Source organism: Vicia villosa, linkage group LG1 (assembly GCF_029867415.1).
Source record: "Vicia villosa cultivar HV-30 ecotype Madison, WI linkage group LG1, Vvil1.0, whole genome shotgun sequence".
Taxonomy (NCBI): domain Eukaryota; kingdom Viridiplantae; phylum Streptophyta; class Magnoliopsida; order Fabales; family Fabaceae; genus Vicia; species Vicia villosa.
The window spans coordinates 79,176,614-79,185,441 of record NC_081180.1 but is presented as its reverse complement, the minus strand read 5'-3'; positions in this window follow the sequence as shown (position 1 = coordinate 79,185,441).

The window sequence follows — 8,828 nt, the reverse complement described above, 5'->3', positions numbered from 1 at the left end:
GGGATAGGGGCTTCTGAAAACAGAATCTGTGTTTTATAGGGGGCAGTTTACAAAAAAAAAACTTCAGGGGGGTAAAATCAAAACTCGCCCTAGTGGCAGGGGGGCATCGTATATTTAACCCTTTTAATACACTCCTGCTGCTTTGGAAACATATGGCTTTGAAAACTATTTAGCTGTCCCACCATTTTGAAAATCATTTAATAAATTAGTCCCTCATTGAACTTCATTTTCTTGCAGGTTTAAATTTTCAAGCTAGACTCTTGGATAAGAGTAGTCTTAATCATCCTTCAAATTCAGCCATCTAAATACTACTCTACAGTATCCTGAAAGAAGGTATGATGGATAGTGTTATGTATGATTGATAAATTTCAGTTGCTAAATTCAATATTTTCAATTTATTAAGGATTGAGAGGATATTTTTACTTGTTTTCAAAAGGTTGAATAAACTCTATTATTGGCTATAAAAACAAATGTAGTATCACTATATCAAAGTTGACACCATACTGAGTGAAAAAAGGAAGCCTTGGATCATGTATATGTAATCATGAATTAATATAAGTTTTAATAAGAAGCATTTCATCTATTACGACAAAGAAATATAAATGATATTAGAATAAAAAACATAATCACATTTTGTTTACATATATATGTTCATATTTAGTCTTGTTAGTATTTTTTTTTCTATCACTTGAATTTCATGTAATAATATATTGTTGAATGAGTTTGCCTTAAAAGCATTGGTAATTTGGTATTGACTTTAAGTGTGGTCTTATTTTGATTTTACTTTGCTATATGAAATTGAGTTATGTTTATGAGATATGAATATACTAATTTTCTCTTATTAAGATTCCACTTGATTAGTTAAGCTATTATGAATTACAAATTAGAAATTTTTATAATAACATTTTCATGAATGTAGAATGCTCTTATGAACTATCAATATTATATTGTTTTTTTGTTTGCTGATTATATTGTTTTGTTTTTTTGACTGATTATATTCTTCCTATATGCTAAATTATTATTTGTAGAATGAGTATGAAAAAGGATTGTTGAGAGGGACTCATTGGAGACACATGAGGATGATGTTCTAGTCAAAGGATTGTTGAGAGGGATTCATTGGAGACACATAAAGATGATGTTCTAGTTATCAATCAGACATCATCTTCTGAAGTAGTTGAAATACATTATAAAATTGTTGAGAACACACTTTAGGTTGTAATATCTTAATTATGATTTTGGTGAATATTATGATATATATACAAATATAGATTAGTGTTTTATACTGTGTATTTATTTTAATTTTGTTTGTGTAAATTTATTTGTATTATAAATATGAATTAAATTAGGTAGAAAAATTAGAATTTTAATTACTTTTATGCTGATCTTCATTAATTAGTGGAAGAATATAAATAGCATTATACCATTATTGTGCAATTTAGTGATGTAATATGAATGTCCCAAAATCAATCTCATTTAATTTAGTGAGGGAATAAATTCCTCATAAATAGAGTACTTGTTTATAATTCTAGGCTAATTAGTGACGGAATATAAAGGTCACTAAATCAGTTATCGTAATTAGTGAGGTATTTATAAATCCCTCACTAATTATTGACGGAAATATATTCACAAAGGTGAATTTCTTTTAAATATTTAGTGACGGAATATTATTGTTAGTGACGGATTAATTCCATACCTATTTGTGACGGAATTTGAAATCCCTCACAAACATTTTGCGACATTGAAATTCGGTACGGATATTGGTACGTCACTAATTCCGTCACTAAATTGATTTGTGAGGGAATTTTAGTGTATTAGTGACGGAATACTTCCCTCTCTAAATTTAATTTTTTTAGTAGTGGAGTAACGGATTAGGTCGCTCTCTTTAAGACATTTTGTGGCATTGCCTAAAATTATGCAAAGCTGCCACTCATCCAAGCCGCTTCCAGGATAAAATAACACAGTTCTATAATGTACGATTACTACTTGCATAATAGATAACTAATATAGAAATACACTCTCTGATAGTTCAAAAACCAGTTAAATATGGCATAAATACCCCTTTTTCTACTCGTTAAATTTTCAAAGTATTTTTTGAACTCTTTATAGAATCATCTTTAATTTCGTGTCATTTGAGTTGAGAAATTATAAAATATCAAATTTTAATTTCTCTTTAATTTAGAAATTATTTTGAGTGGTCAAATGACTATTATTGAATTCTCTTTGAGAATTATTTGAATTTCTCATCTTTTAATAAATTATTACAACTAGTCTATATATCAGGCAAGGAAAAACAGGGAGAAGCTTTCATTCATTAGAGCTTGGAGAAGAATTTTTAGAGATAATCTAAGGTAAGAGTAGGTAATTGCTTTCAATTATGATTTGTATGATGGAAAGGTAGATGTAGGTTTTTGATTGATGAGGAATGTTATGAAATAATCGTTGATGCTGATGTTTTATATGCCATGACCCAAACTTTATAAATATATGTGTATATGTTGTGTGTTGAGGTCTGTAACCTTCTGATTTTCATACGATACATGAACATTATCACAAAAAGTTTCTTTAGATCAATGATATTTTCGCGACTTTGGTACCAATGATGTTGTTAGATACTGCTCACTATTTATATATTAAATGTGTGATTTAATATAATTGTAGACGTCACATGAACCTATAGGGTCACACATATAAGGACATATTGATGAGAGACAAAATAAATAAGAGAAGCTTATTTGATTGCATGATTTGTAATGAACAAACATTATTTAGAGAAACGCGGTACATCGTAAGGTAATTGTACTTAAGAAAAATACAAAACATTGTATGGTATGACGTACTTAAGTGAAGTTCGAAACAACGTAAGGTATATTATACTTAAGTGAAATATGGAACACCATAAGGTACAATGTGTTTAAGTGAAATATGATACACCGTAAGGTATAATGTGCTTGAATTAGCTTATTTAGATTGCAACCACACAAGCAACTCTGCAAATAGAAGCCTTGTCCTAAAGTATTCATGATTGACCAGATTTAGTTTGTGAAACCCTAACACTTAAGAAACCTAGAGCCATATTTTTTCTCTCACTCAAATTCTTCATTCAGATCAGCTAGCACTGAGATTTAAAAGACTTTATTCGTGTGGACTAGTTATAGATGTTGTTGTTCGTGCAACACTCATGATCGCTCTTTGAATTCTAGCCATCAAGGTTTAATCTTAACAAGAGGAAATCATCCTATCACTGGCCATGTTTATTCATAAGGATCAAATTAAGATAATTTTTTATTTCCCTTCAAAATTTGCAGATAATCTTGGCAGATACTAGTGCGAGCCAACCATTTCTGGTCGTAAAGAGAAGAATTGTCATTCTTTCATTGTGGATTGTCTTATAAGTAATCTATCAAGTTAGAATTCTAACTCTCTTTTTATGGTCAGTCACATTAACCTCACTTAAAATTGTATTATGAGTCATCCATATTTTGTCATGTAATTTATAATCATACCTTTATCCATATGTTATGAAGTGGAACAACTTTTTTGAAAATTTATCGTGAGATCTATTTCTAATGCTAGAAAATGTTATTTAATCTCATACAAAACAATTTGTACTCCAAAAGAGAATGGTGGCATATAATCTCATAGTCTGAGGAGTGTTAACACAAGTTACATGATGAAATTATGTTGGGATTTGATGATTAAAATAGACACTTTCTAGGTCAGAATCATTCAAGGTAAATATAGTTGTAGCAATTTAGCTACTTCTTTAATTCATCATCAATCTAAAGCTTCACATATCTGATAGGGTATAACAAGTAGTTGACATTTAATGAAGAATGGTATGTCCTGGGTAATTTGTAATGGCTATTATGCCATCTTTTGGCAAGACAATTGGATTCAAGGATTTTGTAAACTATTATATATGGTTTATTTTGTTTCTTCCTACTCAGGTGATAATACAATGAATGGTTACGCCTCTTCAAAATGTTAGAATTGAAATTTGAATAAGCAGGTCCTTCTCCCTCATATTTTCTCCAATGTTCCAACATTAAGCCCCATACTCCTGGTAATGAGGACTTTTTCATTTGAATTTTTTCAAATGATGGATACCTTTCTATTAAACCACCATATCAAACTTTGTTGATTGACAATTCTAATTTAAATCCTTCTCCAAATTTCAATCTCACATGGAAGTGGAAATATCCTCCCAGAATCTAAACATTTCTTTGGAAATTATTACATGAAAAGATTTTGACTAGCATTAGAAAGGAAACATCGTGGCATAACAATATTTAACCTTTTCCTGTGTTGCATTCAAGCCATTGAGACCATTATGCACATCCTTATAGATCAAGACACAATTAAGAATTTATGAGATAAGTTTATTAATATGAACTATGATAATTATAGTGTTTCTTTAGTCTTGGATAATCGTAGTGGGTAAATTTTAAATTAAAGTTATCTTCAGACGATACTAATAAATGGAACTGACCCACTTTCTTTGATATCATGACAATTTTGTTATGGAAACATAGAAACCAACTAGTTTGTCAAGGATCCCAATTGATCTTGAGCAACTTTTAAGTAGTCTTTAGAGGTACCTATATTATATTCACCATTATCTTTTCTTTCATCCACCCCTTATGTCGAGCAAAATAAGTTTGACAACAATGTGAAATGGAAGTCTCCTTATACTAATTTTTGCAAGCTCAATATTGAAAGGGTGTTTCTTCAATAGTACATGGTTTTCATCTTGTTAGGGTTTCCGTTAAAAACTCTTATTAAATTTATGCTAGTGAATTTTCTTGTAATCTTGGCCGATTAAACTCCATTTTAATTGAGCTATAAGGCTTAGTCCATGGATTGGGAATGGTGAATAGTTTTAGTTTCTCTTCCTTGCTTGTCGAGATGGATTCTCTTGTCGTGATCAATATGATCTATATGAGAAGACTTATAATATGCATTTGCTCCCACTCATTCTTAAAGCATTATCTCTCATTGATCAAACATATTAGAACTTTGGGATCAAACTTATTTATCGAAAAAGTAATCGTTGTGCATATCATCTAGCAAATATCAATCACAATGACGAGTTTCATTTGATAAATTTTTCAACCCCATCCTTCTTTAATTTTTGTTGTTTGATGATTGTCGACGAGTCTCATTGCCTCTTGTTGTTTCTTAGATTTTGTTTGGATTAACATAACTAAATTCCATTATTTGGATTAATTAAATTTGAATGGAGCAGAGTATAATAACATGATATCCATTCCATTTTTTTTCCATCACTTCCCACCATATATTTTTTTAGATCGGGTCAAATGAATGATTTACCTCAAAAGACAAAATGAACTCTATTCTACTCTATTCAATCTCCTTTCATTATACTCTGTCCATTTCCATTTTCTCCATTTATATTTAACATATTCAAACATAACTTTAATTGTTTTTTTCAATTTCCTTTTTTTAATTATTTTTTACATGAATATATTCAAAATATATTTTTAAACTATAATAATAATTATTAATTATTAATAATAATTAAGTAGAATATGGTGCATAAAATAAAGGGTTAAATATATGAACCCCCCCTGTAATGTTAGCGAGTTTCTTGTTTGCCCCCTATAAAGATTTTTTTTGTAATCACACCCTTAACTTATGTATATTCTCTCATTGCTGCCCCCTTCTGGCCATCTGGCATGGAATCTTTAGCATAATTTGCAAGCGTGGCATTTTGAATAAATGTTTATGTTCAATACTTTCCAGCATGGCATAATTAGGGCTATGTCTTCCCCAATTCATCTCCTTGCTCGTCACATTCTTCTTCTACCTCCACGCCAAAATTTTTGCGCTTCTTTCATCTTCTACCTCCAATTCAAATTCCATTGATTGTTTCTGCTGCTACCTCCACTCCAAATTAGGGCAATTTCTTCCCCAATATCGTCTCCTTCGTCGTTTGTTTATTGTTCAACCGAATGGGTGGGAGCAAGGGTTCCTCTTCCACGAATGATTATGGAGTGGGTTTACCCATGTGTGGGTGCAGCATGCCAATGAAGATGTGGGTGTCCAAGTCACTTGATAATCCAGGGAGAAAATTTTGGAAATGCAAGAACATGATGGTTAGTTGATTTTAATTTGAATAATTTGATTATGTCATATGTTGTGTTATATGTTAATGGATGATACGATTGGGATGCAAGATGGTTGTGGTCTGTTTTTGTGGGATGATTTGATTGAACGAAAACACACTAATCCGTCCAGATGCTTACATTGTGATGGAGAGAAGAAATACTTGAGAGAATTGGCTAATGAGATTGTGGACGAGATGGAGTGCAGAGCTGGAATGCACAAGAAAATGGAAAAACACAAGAGAAAGATTGCAAATGAAAGGAGGAAAAATTTCTGGTTGATGATTATAATTGGCCTGACTTGGATTATGTTTTCAGCTTTACTTAAGTTAGTGTAGGTAGAGACTTAGTTTATCATTAGCACGTGTATGTTGTTAATTTATGTTCTTTGAATATTGTAAGGGCTTTGAAATTTGTAATGGCTTTGAATATTGTAATGGCTTTGAATTTAAGTTCTGTTATTTGATTTACAAGTTCTGTTATTTGTAATGGCTTTGAATATTGTAATGGCTTTGAATATTATAACATTTAAATGAAGATAACAAGCACACTATGGTGCATAACATTCAGATACATTAATAAGCACACTATGGTGCATAACATTCAGATACAACAAAAAGCACACTATGGTGCATAACATTCAGATACATTAATAAGCACACTATGATGCATAACATTCAGATACAACAAAAAGCACACTATGGTGCATAACAGTCAGCCACAACAAAAAGCACACTATGGTGCATAAGAATCAACCATAGAATCAACAAAAAACACAAAAAACACACTATTCTGGCAGCACTATTGGTTGGTCTTCTGAACCTTGCCCTGTGATGGGTTTTTTGAACCAAAACAGTTTGATCCTCTCACTTTGCCTCCTTTTGTTGCTTCTTTGTACTTTATGTGAATCAACCACACAAGACCCAGATTGACTCATTTCAGTTGGGATATTTGATTCAACAACATTAGCAGGTGGGATATTTGATTCAACAGAATTAGCAGGTGGGATATTTGATTCAACAGCATTAGCAGGTGGCTGAACAGCATTAGCAGGTGGGATATTTGATTCAACAGCATTAGCAGGTGGGATATTTGATTCAACAGCACTTGATTCAACAGCATTGGCAGATGATACTTTGGCTTTCCTCTGCACATTGTGTAAACAAATGTAAACATGAGATAACAAATCAAATGTAAACAAATGTAAATATGACATAACTTTTCCAATATGTTACCTTTCTTTTAAGAGCATTAGGATCCTGTGTCTTTGCCTTACATGTCAAAGAATTGTGACCAAATTTATCACACTTTGTACACTTGTATGCTACCCCTTGTCTTCTCTTCCTTGCACCTTCTTCTCCACTCTCTCTGATCCTTATTTTCCTTGGTCTTCCAGGAGCAGTCTTGTATACAGGAGGCAGAGGTGGCTCAATGTCTACCTCAGGCCACATGTCCTGTCCATTGATTGGACTTACAGCATAGCCATAACACTCTGCATACTTGTTTCTTGAGTAACATTCATCTACAAATTCACAAGGGTTCTGACTCCTATAGCTCAAGGCTGCCACAACATGCCTACAAGGAATTCCCACTAATTCCCAAAAATTACAACTACAAGACCTTTTAGAGATGTCAACAATAAACTCATGGTTGTTGTAGGTATGTGTAACCTGGAAAGTTTCAGCCATAGACCATGTAGGCAACCAATTGCCACTGTGAAAAACTTCATTATCTAGCCTCTTTCTAGGGATAGGCATAACATTATGTGGCCATTTTTCTAACTTGCTTACAGAAGTTGCTACCCTATTCATCAGATACTTTCTTATCCATTCACACATTGTTAAAATAGGCTTATCCCTAGCAACTAAAATGGTAGCATTAAACGACTCAGCTATGTTATTCATCAACACATCACATTTTGGATAAAAGGTAAAGGCATGCTTACACCAGCTCTTTGGTGGAACTGCACTGAGCCAACTCCAAGCATTAGGATCCACACATTTGAGCTCATTCATTTTTGTGACCCAGGCCTGGTAGTATGTGGCTTTGGCTGCTCCCATCATCAAATCCCTAATTAGGGCTCCACCTCCAAATCTTTTCTTGAAATTTGCATACAAGTGTCTAAGACACAATCTATGCTCAATCCTATTTGATAACTCATCAAACACAGCCACAAAATCCTAACAATTGCAGCATACAATATGAGATAAAGACATACAATAACTTTTGATGAAAATGTGGTAAAAATGAGATAAAGACATACCTTTTACTGATCAGATATAAAGACATATCTCCTTTCTTGTCCAATGTCTTCCAGCAGCAGTTGAATGAACCATTTCCAGCTTTCCTTGGTTTCATTCTCAACAAGTCCAAATGCCAATGGAAAGTATTGATCATTTGCATCTCTTCCCACAGCAATAAGTAACTGACCCCCATATTTTGTTTTCAAATGACATCCATCCACCCCCACAAATGGTCTGCATCCATTTGTAAACCCTTTCTTACATCCATCAAAACAGAAATAGAATGACCCAAACCTAGGTTGAATGGTAGGACAAGGTCTGACAACATTGACTTTAGCTGTATTCCTTGGATTTACTCTAATTAATTCAGCTGCATACCTAAAGATAGAGGCATACTGATTATCAGCATCTCCTTCAATAATCCTCTTAGCAATTAACTTGGCCCTCCATGCTCTTGCTA